The sequence below is a fragment of the Lonchura striata genome, chromosome 1A, assembly GCF_050655825.1.
Source record: "Lonchura striata isolate lonStrDom1 chromosome 1A, ASM5065582v1, whole genome shotgun sequence".
In the NCBI taxonomy this organism is placed as follows: Eukaryota; Metazoa; Chordata; class Aves; order Passeriformes; family Estrildidae; genus Lonchura; species Lonchura striata.
In genome coordinates, this window is record NC_140741.1 from 2,440,318 (window position 1) to 2,460,230 (window position 19,913).

The 19,913-nt window shown below is 52.0% G+C and overlaps 1 long non-coding RNA gene across 1 annotated transcript; it reads left to right on the plus strand.

Annotated features, from left to right (window-relative positions):
* Positions 1-17,207: 17,207 nt before the first annotated feature.
* On the plus strand, positions 17,208-18,979 carry LOC146763343 (uncharacterized). Its single transcript, XR_014951987.1, has 2 exons — positions 17,208-17,461; positions 18,712-18,979. It is a non-coding gene; the product is annotated as an uncharacterized LOC146763343 (long non-coding RNA).
* Positions 18,980-19,913: the final 934 nt, after the last annotated feature.

Here is a 19,913-nt window from a genome sequence, read left to right on the forward strand (position 1 = left end):
CCATTTTCCCTGGGAAAGAAAACTCACCAGTCCAGGTTGCTGATGTCAGTTTGTCGGGCTCCCTTGGGTATATCAGGGCAGCAGAGTTTTGAGGAGGGGACAATTTTGGTCTGGGGTCCATCCTTCGATATAAGGATTTTGTGCAGTCAGGTCCCAGTCCAAGGCCAGTGGCCCCTGGGCACATCCTTTGGCCATTTTTCCTGGAAAAGAAAATTCACCAGTCCAGGTTGCTGATGTCAGTTTGTAGGGCTCCCTTGGGTCTATCAGGGCAGCAGAGTTTTGAGGAGGGGAAAACTTCGGTCTGCGATCCATCCTTCGATATAAGGATTTTGTGCCATCAAGTCCCAACCAGGGGCCAGGGGCCCCTGGGCACATCCTTTGGCCATTTTCTCTGGAAAAGAAAACTCACCAGTCCAGGTTGCTGATGTCAGTTTGTAGGGCTCCCTTGGGTCTATCAGGGCAGCAGAAGTTTGAGGAGGGTACAACTTCAGTCTGCGATCCATCCTTCGATAAAATGATTTTTTGAAGTCAGGCCCCTGCCCAGTGCCAGGGGCCCCTGGGCACATCCTTTGACCATTTTCTTTGGGAAAGAAAACTCACCAGTCCAGGTTGCTGATGTCAGTTTGTAGGGCTCCCTTGGCTTTATCAGGGCAGCAGAGGTTTGTGGAGGGGACAACTTCAGTTTGGGGACCATCCTTTGATATAAGGATTTTTTGCATTCAGGTCCCAGCCCAGGACCACGGGCCCCTGGGCACATCCTTTGGCCATTTCTCCTGGGGAAGAAAATTCAGCAGTCCAGGTTGCTGATGTCAGTTTGTAGGGCTCCCTTGGGTCTATCAGGTCAGCACAAGTTGGAGGTGGGGACAAGTTTGGTCTGCGATCCATCCTTCGATATAATGATTCTTTGCAGTCAGGCCCCAGCCCAGGGCCAGGGCCCTCTGGGCACATCCTTTGGCCATTTTCCCTGGAAAAGAAAACTCACCAGTCCAGGTTGCTGATGTCAGTTTGTAGGGCTCCCTTGGGTCTATCAGGGCAGCACGAGTTTGAGGAGGGGACAACTTCGGTCTGTGATCCATCCTTCGATGTAAGGATTTTTTGTATTCAGGTCCCATCCCAGGGCCAGGGGCCCCTGGGCACATCCTTTGGCCATTTTCCCTGGAAAAGAAAACACACCAGTCCAGGTTGCTGATGTCAGTTTGTAGGGCTCCCTTGGCTTTATCAGGGCAGCAGAGGTTTGTGGAGGGGACAACTTTGGTCTGCGATCCATCCTTCGATATAAGGATTTTTTTGCATTCAGGTTCCAGCCCAGTGCCAGGGGCCCCTGGGCACATCCTTTGGCAATTTTCCCTGGAAAAGAAAACTCACCAGTCCAGGTTGCTGATGTCAGTTTGTAGGGCTCCCTTGGGTCTATCTGGGCAGCACAAGTATGAGATGGGGACAATTTTGTCTGGGGTCCAGTCTTTGATTTAATGATTCTTTGCAGTCAGGCCCTAGCCCAGGGCCAGGGGCACCTGGGCACGTCCTTTGGCCATTTTCCCTGGGAAAGAAAACTCACCAGTCCAGGTTGCTGATGTCAGTTTGTAGGGCTCCCTTGGGTCTATCAGGGCGGCACAACTTTGGGGAGGGGACAACTTCGGTCTGGGGTCCATCCTTCCATATAAGGATTTTTTGCTTTGAGGTCATAGCCCAGTGCTAGGGGCCCCTGGGCACTTCCTTTGGCCATTTTCCATGGAAAAGAAAATTCACCAGTCCAGGTTCCTGATGTCAGTTTGTAGGGCTCCCTGGGGACTGTCAGGGCAGCACCTGCTGGAGATGGTGACAACTATGGTCTGGGATATATCCTTCGTTGTATGAATTTTTTGCTGTCAGGTCCCTGCTCAGGAGCAGGGTCCCCTGGGCATGTGCCTCAATTTTGAGGAAGTTTCTGTTTAGAATGTATGATTTTTTTTTGGCTTAAAGTAAAAAAATTATTTTTCATTTTTAGTGAGGTTTATTTTTTTTTATTGCTTATTGCTATATTTTTTTTATATTTGTGTTAGGTTAGTAGTAGGGATAGCTTTACTTTTATACGTTGAAACGAGGGTCGTGCGTACTGGTGTTCATAAAGGTTTAATATTTTTATGGTTCTGATGTGTTAGGTTAATGATTTTATAACGTTTACAAGAATTTTTTTTGTTTTTATTTCAATACAGGCAGGGTTTTCTTAGTTTTAAGGATTTGTTTGGCATAGATTTTAGAGGCGTTATTGAGGGGATAGGACAGGGTGTCTCTGTTAATCTATTTGGCAATTTGGATACTGGGTAAATAAAATTAATATTTTGGTAGAATTTTGGGGTTTTGTTAGTTTAATTATTTATGAATTTGTGTGCCTGCAGCTGTAGTGTCTCTGCTGCAAGTCTCAGTATCCATTCATGTTTGTGTGCGTTAGGCAGTCCACTCGTGTACCAGCGAGTCCCCCCTGCAAGCGGCCGCAGAGCCGCTCCTTCGCTCTCCTGGGAATTCGGGGAGCGGCACACGGCTCTGCGACGAAGCCTTGATCTTTGTCACTTGGAGGTGGCACCAGGGAGCCTCAGGAGCGGCCGAGGAGTTGCTGTAAGTGGGGGAACTACTAGTGAGGGGGACCAGGGTCCACTCGAGTTTTGGGAACGCCGCCTCACCTCGCCTGCTCTTCAGCCAGGCAGACCCTGCCAGGAGGGCGTGGGCGAAGCGTGCGGCCCGAGGAGCCCGGCGTTCTCAAGAGAATAATGGTGAGCAGCAGAATTGCTGAGTTGTGGCTGCTGTGCGGCTGAGATCGTGCAGTGATGTTTGGTGTTCTCGATTGTAGCTGAGCACAGGACCACAGCCCAGTGACCATAGGACATTCCCCGCAGGCGAGGCAGCCTCCATTGCCAGGCGACGTGGATTCTCACCCCCAGATGCCAGAGAGATAAGTGGAGGGCTAAGGCCCGCAGAGGGGGTGAAAGCGGGGTGCTGGGAGGGCATTTTCAATGAGCTTTGGGGATGGGGATGTGCAAGAAGTGTCCCCTTAGATCAGCTAAAGGGAAAGTGTCTGTTTTGATCACAGTGCTGAGGTGCTCAGGGCAGAGCAGTTCTGGTGTGTGTCCTGTCACTTGTCTCTGGTGCACTCTGTGTTCTTTGGGTCTCTCGGCTCTTTCTTCTCCTCAAAAGCTCTCTCTCCCTGTCCTGTGTCACGGGTGTCTGCACGTATTTGTCCCACAACTGCTCTGCCCTGCTGCATAGCCTGTAATAGCACAAGTCCTGGGGACTTGAAATTTGTCATTTGCAGGGTGTAGTTGGGCTCTAGATTGTATGGGGAGATTGACATAACATGTTTGGTGATGCTAAGTTGTCCTGCAGCCATTTGACACTAGTCCTAACTTCCTTTCAGGTGCTGACAATTCAAATATGTGGCAGAGAGCCCCAGTCCTGGGTGAGGGTGTTGCCATGATCAGGTCAGTCATGGTTTGCATTTGCAGGGGCTGCCTAAATGGTGACCGTGTTACAGCAGTGTTCTTTGCCTTTATTTTTAGGAGGTCCAGGCAGATAGCAGCAGTCAAGGCCGAGTGTGCCAGGTGAGCAGTGGACAGAAGCAGCTGTTGTTGCTCAGGTTTCAAGATTTGGTGCAATTGTAAGCATCCATTGTTGTTTGTGTGCTTTAGGGAATCCACTCAGTGTACTCATACCTCTGTCTCCAACTGGCTGATGGACCAGTTTTCATGCAGATGTGATCTTGTGGGAAGCAATACAGGACCCTGTGACAGATCCTTCCAATTTTCCATTTCAAGGTCCCCTCCTGGTAACCCACAGGAATGGGCAAGGAGTTGTGGTGAGGCAGGGAAGAGGAGTGAGGGTACCCTCAAGTTGCAGCAATGCCATGTCACCTTGTCTGCCCTTAACCTAGGTGTGCCTTGAGATGACGGTGTCAGAATCCAAGCGCGCCTGAGGTGTGTGGCCCAAGACTTCTTGGGAGACGGTGAGTAGCAGAATTGTCAGGTTCTGGCCCATGTGCTGTTAAGGTAGTGCACTGACGTTTGGTTTTCTTTCTCTTGGCAGAGCAAGAGATAACAGCCTGGTGACAACTGGAACTTCCCAGACAGGCACGAGGCCTCGATCTGCACCTGATGGGGATTTGCATCCCCAGATATGTGCAAGATAAGTGCAGGGCTACAATGCACAGAGGGGATGGAAGAGAGGTGCTGGGTTGGGACTCCCCAGGAGGGGTTTTTGAGTCAGTTTTGGAGATGGGGATGTGCAAGAAGTGTCCCCTTAGGCCAGCTAAAGGGAAAGTGTCTGTTTTGATCACAGTGCTGAGGTGCTCAGGGCAGAGCAGTTCTGGTGTGTGTCCTGTCACTTGTCTCTGGTGCACTCTGTGTTCTTTGGGTCTCTCGGCTCTTTCTTCTCCTCAAAAGCTCTCTCTCCCTGTCCTGTGTCACGGGTGTCTGCACGTATTTGTCCCACCGCTGCTCTGCCCTGCTGCATAGCCTGTAATAGCACAAGTCCTGGGGACTTGAAATTTGTCATTTGCAGGGTGTAGTTGGGCTCTAGATTGTATGGGGAGATTGACATAACATGTTTGGTGCTGTTAAGTTGTCCTGCAGCTGTTTGACACTAGTCCTAACTTCCTTTCAGATGCAGACAGTTCCGGTCAGTGGCAGAGAGCCCCAGTCCTGGGGTGAGGGTGTTGCCATGATCAGGTCAGTCATTGTTTGCATTTGCAGGGGCAGCCTAAAGGGTGACTGTGTTACAGCAGTGTTCTTTGCCTTTATTTTTAGGAGGTCCAGGCAGATAGCAGCAGTCAAGGCCGAGTGTGCCAGGTGAGCAGTGGACAGAAGCAGCTGTTGTTGCTCAGGTTTCAAGATTTGGTGCAATTGTAAGCATCCATTGTTGTTTGTGTGCTTTAGGGAATCCACTCAGAGTATGCCAAGCCCCTGTCACCAACAGCTGATGGCCTGGATTTCCGTGCTTGTGAGCCCTCTGGAAGGTGTTGCAGGACTCTGAGATGAAGCCTTGAAATTTTGTATTTCAAGATTGCATCAGAGTTGCCTTTGGCAATGGCTGAGGAGTTGTGGTGAGTCGCCGAGGTAGGGAGGGGGAGCCAAGGTCCACTCGTGTTTCAGCAATGCCGAGTCTCTTTGTCTCTTCTTAACCCAGGCAGACCCTGCGATGACGGTGGCAGCCTCTGAGCCTGGCCAAAGTGTGCGGCCCGAGCGTTCTCAGGAGAACGGTGAGTAGCAGGATTGCTGGGTTTTGTCCATTGTGCAGCTAAGATCATGCAGTGATGTTTGGTGTTCTCGATTGTAGCTGAGCACGGGACCACAGCCCGGTGACCATTGGACATTCCCCGCAGGCGAGGCAGCCTCCATTGGCACGCGACGTGGATTCTCATGCCCAGATGGCTGAGAGATTAGTGGAGGGCTCAGGCCCACAGTGGGGGTGAAAGCGGGGTGCTGGGAGGGCCTTTAGGATCAGGTTTGGGGGCAGGGATGTGCAAGAAGTGTCCCCTTAGGCCAGCTAAAGGGAAAGTGTCTGTTTTGATCACAGTGCTGAGGTGCTCAGGGCAGAGCAGTTCTGGTGTGTGTCCTGTCACTTGTCTCTGGTGCACTCTGTGTTCTTTGGGTCTCTCGGTCCTTTCTTCTCCTCAAAAGCTCTCTCTGCCTGTCCTGTGTCACGGGTGTCTGCACGTATTTGTCCCACAGCTGCTCTGCCCTGCTGCATAGCCTGTAATAGCACAAGTCCTGGGGACTTGAAATTTGTCATTTGCAGGGTGTAGTTGGGCTCTAGATTGTATGGGGAGATTGACATAACATGTTTGGTGATGCTAAGTTGTCCTGCAGCCATTTGACACTAGTCCTAACTTCCTTTCAGATGCAGACAGTTCAGGTCAGTGGCAGAGGGCCCCATTCTTGCGTGAGGATTTTCCCATGATCAGGTCAGTCATTGTTTGCATTTGCAGCGGCAGCCTGAATGGTGACCATGTTACAGCAGTGTTCTTTGCCTTTAATTTTAGGAGGTCCCGGCAGTTTGCAGCAGTCAAGGCCCTGTGTGCCAGGTGAGCAGTGGACAGAAGGAGTTGTTCTGGCTCAGGTCTCCATTTCTGGTGCAATTCTAAGCATCCACTCTTAGTTACTTTGTTTTATTTTAGGCAGTCGTCTTGCAAGATATCTCTGGTCCGGATGTCCAAGGCCAGGTGGGTGCAAGCGTAAGGTCTGGGTGGGTGTGCTTTTCAGGGCAGGGGGATGTTGTTTTCACAGAATCTCGGTGTGGGTTTTTTTGCTTTGTTTTTTTGCAGGTGCTGTCGCTGCCCTAGCTGTGTGAAGGAACAGAGGCGAGCGGGTGAGTTGGCATTTTGGCACGGTGACTCACAGGTGACTCTTATGCAGCAGCATGCTAAGTGTGTACCTTTTTGTTTTTCAGGTATCCTCCAGGCAGCCTGTGGAGTCAAATTGAGACTTCAGGTGAGCTGGGGCAGCGGTGTGTCGGAGTTTCAGGGATTCCTCTTTTCGTGGGCACTAGTTGCATTTTCTGTTTTGTCTTAGGTACCCTGAGGAGGAGCGTAGCTGAAGTTTGGAAACGGCAGCACCGAAGCGGATGTACAGAACATCTCGCCGTTCACATCCAACTGACATGGGATTCCATCCGGTTGTCTTGCAAAAGCTAAGTGCTGGGGCCAGTAGGTGGGAGATGGGGGAAAAACCTTCACTATCACAGGAGGCTATTTGATGTTAGCTTGGAGAAGAGGCCCATAGTGGGATGGGCCCCTCGGGAGCAAAGGGAGAGGGTTTCTCCTCAGCCCCCCCAGAGTCTTCGCTGGGCAGGGCAGTTCCGATCCCTCTCCGCGTTCTCGTGACGTTCGCATCGGCGGCCTTCTTTGACTCTTGACGTTGTCGTGGATCTTTTCACCATAGGAGCCCGCCTTCATGTCTGGAGCTATAGCTACAGTCACCCTGTAGTCATTTCTTCCTTCTCTAGGCCTACTGAGCTTCTTAGGCTTTCTCTTAAGTGCTTTGGCACTAACATCTTGAAAGGCGTTGCATGTCATCATCAAGTGCTACTGCCCTAGGGCTTTCTTTTCTTTGGCATCATCAGCCCATGGCTCATCTTGGGCCAGGAATCTTGGGTCCATAAGGTGAAATTGCCAGGCAGTTTCCATGTGTGTCTGTGTCACGTTGTCTGTGTCCGTGTCACGTTGTCTGTGTCTTAGGCCTTTGTTACATCTCCATGCTTTAGCAACATCATTTTGTGCCGTATCGGCCATATTTTGCTCACGTACCTTCCTGGATATCAGTTATTCTGGCATCTTTACATATTTACTTTTTGGGACCGGACGATGTACATGAGATGTTCTCATCCATCTTCATTCTCAGTTTTGGTAGCCCTTCTCTTGGACTTCCGTACGGATCTTATTAGCCCTTCATCACCTGACCACAGTAGTTCCGTAGCATCTGCCTTCTCAAAGGATATAGGGCTCAAAAATTAGTCTTCTGGAGAATTATATCAAGTCCTCACTTATCTTGTATCTCTGTCGGCTTACATTGTATGCACTTATGTTGCACCTACCTGTGTCGGCTTCTATTGTATGTGCGTATGTTGCGCCTACCTATGTTGGCTTATGTTGTTTGTGCTTATACTGTATGTACCTATGTTGTCTTATATTGTTTGTGCTTATACTGTATGTACCTACGTTGGCTTATGTTGTTTGTGCTTATACTGTATGTACCTACGATGGCTTATGTTGTTTGTGCTTATACTGTATGCACCTACGTTGCCTTATGTTGTTTGTGCTTATACTGTATGTACCTACGTTGCCTTATGTTGTTTGTGCTTATACTGTATGCACCTACGTTGCCTTATGTTGTTTGTGCTTATACTGTATGCACCTACGTTGCCTTATGTTGTTTGTGCTTATACTGTATGTACCTACGTTGCCTTATGTTGTTTGTGCTTATACTGTATGTACCTACGATGGCTTATGTTGTTTGTGCTTATACTGTATGTACCTACGATGGCTTATGTTGTATGCACCTCTGTTGTGGCAATTGTGATCGGAGCTGCCTTGCCCGGGCACGTAGTCACGCTCAGGTAGAGCAGTTATAAAGCTTTGCCGTTCATCTGTTCTCTACGGGGTTTGGGGTACAACACTGATGGGCCCAGAGTTGGTATAGCTCCTAGCTCTCAGATAGTCAGTCACTGACCGCCTCCCCTTGTCTCGTAGGTCCCCGGGTCCCTACAGAATTTCCTGGAATCTACCATTTGACATGGAGGTCCTGCGGTCAGAAGAAGCGTTTAAGCATATTCTTCAGTGCAGCGTTTCACGTAAGGGTGGCAGCCAGCGTGTCAGCAGAAGAATGTGTGAGAGTGTGACTGTCTGTGTCTGTCTGTGAGAGTTTGTGTGTGCTTGTGTCTGCAGCTGTGTGTGTGTGTGTGTGTGGAGCAGTTCCAACCTTGTGTGTATGGCCTTTGCCTTTCAGGGGGGGTTTTCATCAGGCAGGAGGATTTTTTGGGAGTCTCCGGAGCGAGTTGCCGTGAATGTGAGTTTGTGCGTAACGCGAAGGGGGCGTGCACGTCGGCGGAGCGTTTTGCGCCGTTTTTGTTCCGGGTGCGTCATAACAATAAAAGCGTTGTGGACTTTTCTGAAATGGAGACACGGTTATATTGTGTCAATATGTATTTTCCTTGTAATACATTATATTGTTCTGTCTTTGCAGGTGTTCCTGTCTTTTGATGTATTTTGCTGTATGTAAATTGGACTTGTACTTGTGTGCCTAGGTATGATGTATTCTTTGTTGTATTTGTCTCTGTACTTGCGTTTGTATACATTGTTTCCCTGTGTATTGCTGAAGTTTAAATTAAAGGAATAAAGATTAATCAGCCCTAATAATGATACCTCTTACCCTCTGCCCCGCCCACCATCCATCTCCTGTCTTTCTTTGGTGTGGTTGAGTCGTATCATTTTCACCCTTTTTCTCCCTTTGCCTCTTACTTTCCTCTTTAGTCTATTCCTCACTTTATCCTTCCATGTGTAACTCTTTGTCTCTGGCTGTGTTTTCCTTTGTTTCCATTTCTAACACATCTCTATGTTTCTCTAACCCTATTTCCTTCTCACCCTGTCTATTTTCTTCCCTTCCTCTACATGTATTTCCCCATGTCTCTTTGTCTCTTTCAATCTAGGTTTCACTATGTTTTCTTCTTTTTTTTCTCTTTGTCAGCCTTTGTCTTTCTAACACTTGCTATCATTTTCTTTGTCTCTAACCCTTTTTACTTTTCTGTCCAACTTTAATTTTTTGTGTTTCTAACTCTCTATTTCTTTCTCTCTTGAACCCTACCTTGTGTTCAGTCTCTCCATTTGTTTTCCTGTAGGTTTTCAGCTCTATTTCTTCTTTTTCTTGTCTCTCTATTTGCTTTTCTCTTTCATTTCAAGTGCTTCCTTTTCTCTTTGTCTTTCACTCTTTTTCTCTTTACCCCTCCTTTCTTTTGCCTTTCTCTTTCTAATCTGAATTTTTTGGTTTCTCTTTTTATCTCTTTTATTTTTCTTGCTCTGTTTTCTTCATACTCTTTTCTCTTCCTTTTCTTTTTCTCACTCTTTCTTCTCGCTCTCTTCTTCTCACTCTCTCCTCTTCTTCTTCTTCTCACTCTCTCTCCTCTTCTTCTCACACTCTCCTCTTCTTCTCCTCGCTCTCTCCTCTTCTTCTCACTCCTCTTCCTCCTCTCTCCTCTTCCTCTCATCTCTCCTCTTCCTCCTCTCTCCTTCTTCTCGCTCTCTCCTCTTCTTCTCACACTGTCTTCATCTCTCTCTCTCCTTCTCACTTTCTCCTCTTCCTCCTCTTTCTTCTTCCTCTGACTCTCTCCTCTTCTTCTTACTCTCTCCTCTCACTCTCCTCTTCTTCATCTCACTCTCTCCTCTTCTTCTCACACTCTCCTTTTCTTCATCTCACTCTCTCCTTCTCACTCGCTCCTCTTCCTCCTCTCTCCTCTTCTTCTTCCTCTCTCCTCTTCTTCTCACTCTCTCCTCTTCTTCTCACTCTCTCCTCTTCTTCTTCTTCCTCTCTCCTCTTCTTCTTCTTCCTCTCTCCTCTTCTTCTTCTCACTCCTCTTCTTCACACTCTCTCCTCTCCTCACACTCTCTCCTCACACTCTCTTCTTCATCTCTCTCTCTCCTTTTCTCCTCACTCTCTCCTCTTCCTCCTCTCTCCTCTTATTCCTCTCACTCTCTCCTCTTATTCTTCTCACCTTCTCCTCTTCTTCATCTCACTCTCTCCTTTTCTTCTCACTCTGTCCTCTTCCTCCTTTCTCCTCTTCTTCTCACTTTCTCCTCTTCTTCCTCTCTTCTTCTTCCTCTCTTCTTCCTCTCTCTTCTTCCTCACTCTCTCCACTTCTCACACTCTCTTTTTCTTCTCACTCTCTCCTTTTCGTCTCACTCTCTCCTCTTCCTCCTCTCTCCTCTTCTTCTCACTTTCTCCTCTTCCTCCTCTTTCTTCTTCCTCTGACTCTCTCCTCTTCTTCTCACACTCTCATCTCACTCTCCTCTTCTTCATCTCTCTCTTCTTCTCACACTCTCCTTTTCATCTCATTCTCTCCGTTTCTTCTCACTCGCTCCTCTTCCTCCTCTCTCCTTTTCTCACTTTCTCCTCTTCCTCCTCTCTTCTTCTTCCTCCTCTCTCCTCTTCTTGTTCTCATTCTCACCTCTTCTTCTCCCACTCTCTTCTTCATCTTTCTCCTTTTCTTCTCACTCTCTTCCTCCTCTCCTCACTTTCTCCTCTTCCTCCTCTCACTTCTTCTTCCTCTCTCCTCGTCTTCTCACTCTCCTGTCTTCTCACTCTCTCCTCTTCTCACACTCTCGTCTTCATCTCTCTCCTTTTCTCCTCACTCTCTCCTCTTCCTCCTCTCTCCTTCTCACTCTCCTCTTCTTCTCTCTCTCATCTTCCTCCTCTCTCTCTCCTTTTCTTCCTCTCACTTACTCCTCTTCCTCCTCTCTTCCTCTTGTCACTCTCTCCTCTCTTCTTCTCACACTCGCTTCATCTCTCTCTCCTTTTCTTTTCACTCTCTCCTCTTTCTCCTCTCTCCTCTTTCTCCTCTCTCCTTCTCACTCTCACCTCTTCTTCTCACTGTTCTCTTCTTCTCACACTCTTCTTCATCTCACTCTCTCCTTCTCGCTCTTTTCCTCTTCTCTCCTCTTCTTCACACTCGCTGCTCTTCCTCCTCTCTCCTATTCTTCTCACTCACTGCTCTTCCTCCTCTCTCCTCTTCCTCCTCTCTCTCCTCTTCTTCCTCTCTCTTCTTCCTCTCACTCTCTTCTCTTCCTCTCACTCTCTCCTCTTCATCTCACTCTTTCCTTTTCTTCTCACTCTCTCCTTTTCCTCCTCTCTCCTCTTCTTCTCACTCTCTCCTCTCTCTCATCTTCCTCCTCTCTCTCTCCTCTTCTTCCTCTCACTTACTCCTCTTCCTCCTCTCTCTTCCTCTTGTCACTCTCTCCTTTCCTTCTCACACTCTCTTCTTCCTCTCACGCTTTCCTCTTCTTCTTGCTCTCTTCTCTCCTTCTCACACTCTTCTTCATCTCTCTCCCTTTCTTCTCACTCCTCTTCCTCCTCTCTCCTCTTTTTCTTCTCACTCTCTCATCTTCCTCCTCTCTCTTTTTCCTTTTCTCGCTCTCTCGTCTTCCTCCTCTCTCCTTTTCTTCTTGTCTCTCCTCTTCTTATCACTCTCTCCTCTTCTTCTTCTTCTCACTCTCTCCTCCTCTTTCTCTCTTTTTTCCCCTTTCTGTACTTAGAATAAAAAAGCAGGAGTAGAAAATACCGTGCTCCGAGGAAGTAAAAAAAAAGAAAAACAACTTTAAAAATAAAAATTTCTACTCCCTGGGAGCATCAAAGTAAAAATAAAAATTTTTACTCCTTGGTAGCATCAAATTTTCCACTGCTGCGCCTGACAATATTTTTATATTTATATATATATGTATAGGGGGGGTAGGGGAGGGGTCTGTCTGGTAGCCACACCCCCACCCTGAATCCTCCCTCTACCCTAACCCCTTCCCTGACCCACCCTCCACCCCCTCCCCCACACCCTGACCCCACCCCTAACCACGCCCCCAATGCTGACCCCCCTCCCCCAATGCTGACCCCACCCTCTAACCCCCACCCCTGTCCTTACCCCCTCCCCTGGCCCCGCCCCCAGCCACACACCCTCCCCTGACCTCTATTAAGATATCCATTAGGATACGTATAAAAATCTGAAATAAAATATAATAGGAATAAATGTAAGAAATTATGAAAATATAATTTTCCATCAATATCCATTGCAAATCCGAATGTGAATATAAATATGAAAAACATAAAAATAAAGCGTGTTGAACTGCAGCTTAAGAGTAAAGCTTTTTTCTTTCAGTTCCTATCGGGTCTCAGGCAGGCTTTTTGTTCCGTTCTTTCCCGCGCGGACGCTTTGGGGCGTTCGCTGCCGAGGCCGTGCCGGCGGGGACGGCGCGGTGCTGCCGCCGTGTGGGCAGAGAGCGGTACTGCAACCCGGCCGCCCTCTTGGGAGTGCCTTGGCGCGGACTCGCTTGAAAAGTGCTGCCGCCTTGTGGACACAGGGCGGTACTGCAACCCCGCCGCCCTCTTGGGAGTGCCTTGGCGCAGACTCGCTTGAAAAGTGCTGCCGCCTTGTGGAAAAAGGGCGGTACTGCGGCCCCGCCTCTCGCAGCCGCCCTCTTGGGAGTGCCTTGGCGTGGACTCGCTTGAAAAGTGCTGCCGCCTTGTGGACACAGGGCGGTACTGCGGCCCCGCCGCCCGCAGCTGCCCTCTTAGGAGTGGATTGGCGCGGACTCGCTTGAAAAGTGCTGCCGCCTTGTGGACAAAGGCCGGTACTGCGGCCCTGCCGCTCGCAGCCGCCCTCTTGGGAGTGGCTTGGCGTGGACTCGCTTGAAAAGTGCTGCCGCCTTGTGGACACAAGGCAGTAGTGCAGCCGCTCTGCCCGTGGCCGCACTCTTGGAAGTGGCTTGGCGCGGACTCGCTTGAAAAGTGCTGCCGCCTTGTGGAAAAAGGGCGGTACTGCAACCCCGCCGCCCTCTTGGGAGTGGCTTGGCGCGGACTCGCTTGAAAAGTGCTGCCGACTTGTGGGCACAGGGTGGTACTTCAGCCCGGCCGCCCTCTTGGAAGTGGCTTGGCGTGGACTCCCTTGAAAAGTGCTGCCGCCTTGTGGACAAAGGGCGGTACTGCGGCCCCGCCTCTCGCAGCCGCCCTCTTGGGAGTGGCTTTGCGTGGACTCGCTTGAAAAGTGCTGCCGCCTTGTGGACAAAGGCCGGTACTGCAGCCCGACCGCCCTCTTGGGAGTGCCTTGGCGCGGACTCGCTTGAAAAGTGCTGCCGCCTTGTGGACACAAGGCAGTAGTGCAGCCGCTCTGCCCGCAGCCGCACTCTTGGGAGTGCCTTGGCGCGGACTCACTTGAAAAGTGCTGCCGCCTTGTGGGCACAGGGCAGTAGTGCAGCCGCTCTGCCCGCAGCCGCACTCTTGGGAGTGCCTTGGCGCGGACTCGCTTGAAAAGTGCTGCCGCCTTGTGGACACAGGGCGGTACTGCGGCCCGACCGCCCTCTTGGGAGTGGCTTGGCGCGGACTCGCTTGAAAAGTGCTGCCGCCTTGTGGACACAGGGCGGTACTTCAGCCCGGCCGCCCTCTTGGAAGTGGCTTGGCGCGGACTCCCTTGAAAAGTGCTGCCGCCTTGTGGACAAAGGGCAGTAGTGCAGCCGCTCTGCCCGCAGCCGCACTCTTGGGAGTGCCTTGGCGCGGACTCCCTTGAAAAGTGCTGCCGCCTTGTGGACAAAGGCCGGTACTGCAGCCCGACCGCCCTCTTGGGAGTGCCTTGGCGCGGACTCGCTTGAAAAGTGCTGCCGCCTTGTGGGCACAGGGCGGTACTGCAACCCCGCCGCCCACGGCCGCCCTCTTGGGAGTGGCTTGGTGCAGACTCGCTTGGAAAGTGCTGCCGCCCTGTGGACAAAGGGCGGTACTGCAACCCGGCCGCCCTCTTGGGAGTGGCTTGGCGCGGACTCGCTTGAAAAGTGCTGCCGCCTTGTGGGCACAGGGCGGTACTGCAGCCCCCCAGCCAGCGCCCGGCAAAATCACCGAGACGGGGCGAGGGGCGGCAGCGAGCGGCGAGCGGGGCGATGTCTGTGAGTGAGGGGAGGGCTGGAGGCGGCTCCGCGGCGGCGCCGGATTAGGATGGCAGCGGCGAGGGAGGCTTTCTGTCCCGTTCCGGCCGCCGTCCGTACCGGAACGCTTTGTGCCTTTCTGTCCCTCGCCGGCCGCCGTCCCCCACGTGTCGGGAGCCCGGCGCCGCCGTGATGGCGGCGGGCGGTGGGACCGGGCTCGGGCGGCTCTGGAGGCGCTGCTGGAGGTGGGATTCGGGGCCCGGCGCGCTGAGGGCGGCGGCACCGGGGGGACAGCGGGGGAGGGCGGGCGGGAGCAGCCGGAGGGGACCCGGCACCGGGAATGGGATTGGGGGGGGGCGGGACACACGGACAGGCCCCGGAGCCCCCGGGACCCCCAAAACGCCACCGAGACCCCCAAAAAACCCCCCGGGACCCCTCAGAACCCTCTGGGACCCCCCAAAAATAACCGGGAGCCCCCCGGTCCCGCAGGGCGAAGGCGCTGGCGCTGACCGGGAACCGGGGAGTGGAGCCGGCCGTGGACTGGTGAGGGGGGACCCCAAGAACACTCCCGGCACCCCCAAAAATACCCGGCGGGATCCCCCAAAAACAGCCCCGGGACCGCCAAAAACAGCCTCGGGAACCCAAAAATTCCCTTCAGGACCCCAACCCCCCCCCAGGACCCCCAAAATTCCTCCCAAAAACCCCTTGAAACCTCCAAACTTCTCCCCAGGACTCCAAAGCCCTCCCTGGGACGCCCAAAATTCTCTTTGGGACCCCAAAACTCCCCCTGGGACCTCCAAATTTCCCTTTAGGACCCCTGAAATTCCTCCTGGGACCCCCAAAACCCCCTGAGACCCCAAAAGTCCTCCTGGGATGCCCCAAAGACCTTCCAGAACCCCCCAGAACCCCCTCCAATTTTGGGTCCCCCCCCCGATTCGGGGTTCCCCCCGGTTTTTGGGTCCCCAGGCTGGTGGCTCATGAGGACGACCCCGACTCGGACCCCGAACTCCCCCCGGGTTTGGGGGCGCCGCCCGCGGGCCTGGGGGGGCCCCGGCAGCCGCCGGCCCCCGAGGACGAGACCCAGAAGTGAATTTTGGGGGTCGGGGGGGAATTTGGGGGTTGGGGAGGAAAATTTGGGGTATGAGGAGCTCAGGGATATTTTGGGGTTCAGAGTGGTTAATTTGGGGTTTCAGGGTGTTTATGGGCAGGGTTTTCGGGTATTCTCGGGAGGGCTTTGGGGTATTCTTTGGTGGGTTTTAGGATATTTTTGGGTGGATTTTTTGGGGTATTTTTGGGAGGGTTTTGGGCTGGTTTTGGGGCATTTTATGGTGAGTTTTTTGGATATTTTTAGGAGGGTTTGGGTAGTTTTGGGTGGGTTTTTGGGGGCATTTAGGACGATTTTGGGGTATTTTTGGGTGGGTTTTGGGCTGAAGGCGGCTCAGCGGCGGCGCTGGAGAAGGATGGCAGCGGCGAGGGGGGCCCGGCGGGGCCCTGCCTTTGCCAGCCCCTCCTGCCGCCCTCCTTGGAATGGTTTGGGGCAGTATGGGGTTATTGAGGTAGGAGTAATTATTTTGTTGTTGTTGATTTAATGTGGGGTTTTTTTGTTTGTTTGTTTGTTGTTGTCGTTTGATGTATTTGGTTTGTAGAGCAGGAACTGTAGACAGAATCCTGCAGAAGTAATATGGAATTTGTCCTCCCAAAACCCGCCCGGCTTCCAACCACTTTCAGCACGTGGTCTTCCTTAGCAGCACATGGTTCCCCCACACTTGGGAGCCGGTGCACTCTACTTTTCTCTCCTCCTTTGCTGACAGATCCTGCTGAGGCTGAGGACAAAGCCCTACCCCTACACGGACAAGGCAGCAGACCTGGTTCGGGAAGCCAGCGTGCTCCAGGCTGCTCCAGGACTCTGATCAAACATCAGCATCCCCGTCTCTCACGTTGATGGTACGTGGTAACCCCTTAAGAACAGAATTCCACCTTTTCTAACCCTAAGCAGCAAACTGGGGACGGATAACTCTAGAAATCCTGTCATGTAAGGACCTCCAGGATTCAGCCCTCCATGTGTCCTTGGTATCAGAGGTTGGAATTGCAGAGTTGCCACTTTACCCCCAGACGTAATTTTTGATGTGGTTGTGCCACTTTAACAGTATTTGAAATCTCTCTTCGTGTTCTTGCAGCAGCATTTTCGAAGCACAATGGAAATGTAGCCCTTCTGCCGGGAGCGGTTCACAGATTCGTGGAATCCCAGAAGGGTTTGGATGGGAAGGCACCTTTTTTTAAAGCTCGTCCCGTTCCAGCCCCTGCCATGGGCAGGGACACCTTCCACCATGCCAGGGTGCTCTAAGCCCTGTCCAGCCTGGCCTTGGACACTTCCAGGGATCCGGGGGCAGCCACAGCTTCTGTGTGCAACCTGTGCTGAGGTGCCCTGAGGAAATGTGTGAGCCGGAGGGAGCCGGGGCCGGGCGGAGGGAGCCGAGCTGTGGGAGTGGGCGAATGGAGGCGGGAGCGGGCGGGACTAGGCGAGCGTGGGCGAAAGCGGCCGAAAGGGGCCGAGGAGGCGAGCGGAGCCGAGCTTTGCCGAGTTCAGCCGAGGCGAGCCGAGCTTTGCCGAAGAGGCGAATGGAGGCGAATGCGGCCGGAAATAGCCGAGCGTGGCCGAAAGTAGCCGAAGCTGGCCGAGGAGGCGAGTCCAGCCGAACGGAGCCGAGCTCTGCCGAGCGCAGCAGCCCGGGCGGGGCTGAGCCGGGGCGGAGCCGGGGCGCCGGGAGGATCCCCTCCTGTCCCTCTCTCTCCCGCTCCATGCCCCTGCCCGTGTTCAGTTACCTCTCTTTCCCCCGTTTCCGTGTCCCCCCCAAACCCGGCTCCTTCCTTTCCTGTCCTGTCCCTGCCCCGCTGCTCCGTTCCATTCCCCCTCTCGGTGGTGTGAGATGAGATTTGAGCCCTTTCTGACACCCACGCGTGCTCTTTGTGTTGTCAAATCCCGCGTGTGAGCCAGAAGCTCTCCCTGCCTATTTTGCAGGTGGATGTGCCATTCAAAGCCCTGGAGGCAGGGCTGAGCACCGGCGAGCCGCGCGTGGCTGCTCTGCACAGGGGGCGTGGCAGGAAACACTCGCTGAGTGCCGGAGGAGCGAACGGGAGCCTTGGCCCTGCCATCCTCTGGGATCTCCGGGGACACTGCAAGCACTGGCAAAGAGCCGAGAGCCATGGGAGCAGCGCTGAGCGAGGCTGTGTCCCAGCCAAGGAGTTCCTCCTGTGTCCCTTAAGAGGATACCCCAGGGCTGGTTTTCTGCATCAAGACTTCTGATCAGACCATCTGTAGACCTCTGGCTTAATGTAAATATTTATTTATATGTTTGTCTCTGACAGCAAAGCACGTATCTCCTGACTTCCCTGCTATTCAGTATCTGCTGAACTGGCTGTGCATTTTTCCTAAGCTAAGGAAAACCCTCCCTCTGATTCTGTAATTTCCAAAGGAGCAGCATTGAGTCACTTATGTTTTTCTTGTCTCCATAACTTTAGCTTGACTCGTGCTCAAGGACAGGAATGACTCAAGAACTGTATGTGGTGAATTGTTAGTTTGGCAGGGGTTTTTGCAAATTCAGGGCTAAAATGTGATGTAAGAAAAGGCTTTTATTGCAGCAGTTAGATTTTTGCAGCATGGCAGATTTTCAAGCCTCTAAGTAAATCACTTCATTCAGATTTAAACTCTCTTGAAATATGCTTGATATGTTTTGGGGTTTTTTTCATTGTTATGCTACTTTTCGTTTTGGTTTGATTTGGCTTTCTTTTTTGCCTGGCGTGGGAAAATTTTACAGCTCTCACTTTTTTCTTCTCCAGTTGAGTATAGTGTTACCTTCTTAATTCAAAAACCATTTGCTGTATGGAAAAAGCACCTTGCCTTTGTGAAGGGCCAGGTGGGAACTGTTTTAATGGCCAGTGGCACAGCCCTGTAGCACACAATTCCCAGGAAGTGGGGAGCCCTCTGCCAGGCAGAGCCACCTGGCCAGGTTCCTGCGGGTGCTGCTGCTGTACCCGGCTGATGAGGTGAGAAGCAGCTTGGCTTTATTGCCAAAATAAAACTCACCCGTTTTCCTATGAATCCCAGCAAAGTGGTCCCAAAGGCTCTGTCACTCAGTCTCTGCTTCCATTGGTGTGGAGAGGCTGGATCCCAGTTATCACCCCAGCAGTGCCCCTGCCTCCCTTTTCCCCACTTTTCTGTTCCAGTCGTGCGAAATATTCAGGCTTTGTTTTCTTCCCCCTGCGGTTCACTGCAGATCCCAGAAAACCCACAGGAGGGAAGATCATTCCTTGTGCTTCCACCTCCAGGTGAGAGAGGAGATGGTCACATCCTAGGAGCCTGATTTTGGAATGTTTTCTGGAATTGGCCCAGTGGCTTTTACTTCTGGGGTTCCTGGAGTCTGTCCGTGGCAGGTCCAGCCCGTGCTTCAACTGAGAGCCCTCAGTCCGCAGGGAAATGAACCTTTGGGGAAGTTCTTACAGCTCTGCTTAGTGCTTTATGAATGGTGATGATTTTCTGGAAGTAGGCTGTCCATTCTGACCCTTTTTCTTCCCTCTCCCTGCAGACTGTACCTGCTGAGAGGCTGAGGTGAGACCAGGATCTGTAAAATCCCTGACTCTCCGTGTTTTCCCGAGGCTGAAGCCGTGTTTGCTGTCAGTGACGACAGGGTGGGAGATGCTAAACACTGAAAACTTTGGGGTTTTTCCCCTGAACTCCCCAAGACTCTCTGCAGCTGTGCCCTGTCTATCTCTTGAAAGAGTTTCTGGATTTACAAAGGTTTTTACATTCTGCAATATTTATCTATAACTCGATTAAAAAGAATCCTACTGTATCAATGTGGTGTTGATTACTTTGTTTGAGTCGGTTAATTAAAGCGAATTGTTGGTAAGGGGTTTGAGCATCCCTTAGTTGGAGCTGGCAGCTCTTATTTAATTTCTCTTCATTCCTTTAATTTCTTTCAATTATTTCTTAAGCCATTACTGCAATTAGGATGCACGGTAAGGACAAGAGCATTTCTGCCCTGCTGGATTGGGAAATCCGAGCCCAATTCCTTGGAGAGATTGAGGGGATGGGGATCTGTGCCTCAAGCTGGGTTTTGACAGTGGGAATTTGGTGAGGAAGGAAGAGGAGAGATCCCACGGAAAGTGGCTGAGGCCAGTTCCGCTGGCTTTGGGTGCTCCTACCCCCGAGAAAATCATCCTGGCTGAAGGGAGCTGGAAGAAGCCAGGGGGCTGCGCCGGGGGCTGTGCAGGGACCCCAAACCCTGGTCAGGGGCGCTGGGCAGTGCCAGCTGCAGAGGAACGCTGCAGAGGGGCTGCGCTGGAGCCCCTCAGCTTCCATGCAGAGATGCTGGCACTGCGGGGCTTTCGGGACACTGCCGAGAGGCTCCGCTGCCAGAGCCGGGGAGTTCTCCCGTTCTTTTCTGTCGTGCTGGGCACCTGGCAAGTCCTTCGAGCCCCGCAGGCTGCCAGTGCCAGCGGAGCAGCTGGAATCACAGACGGTCACACAGAAACCGGGCTGGGAGAGCAAATGAGCTCTTCCATGTTGTTTTTCACAACGCGTTTTGGATTTATACCAGAATCTCTTCTCTCCCCTCAGACCCCGTACCCCTGACTTTTGAGTTTTCTCACAGAAATGTCTCGGCCTGCACCGGGAAAAAGAAAATTCCCTGGCACGGCGGGGAGCGGCGGGGTTTGGGGGTGCTGGGGCGGCACGGGGGTCCCCGCGCCCCGGCCGGTCTCGGTCAGCCCCGGGAAATCGCCGCCG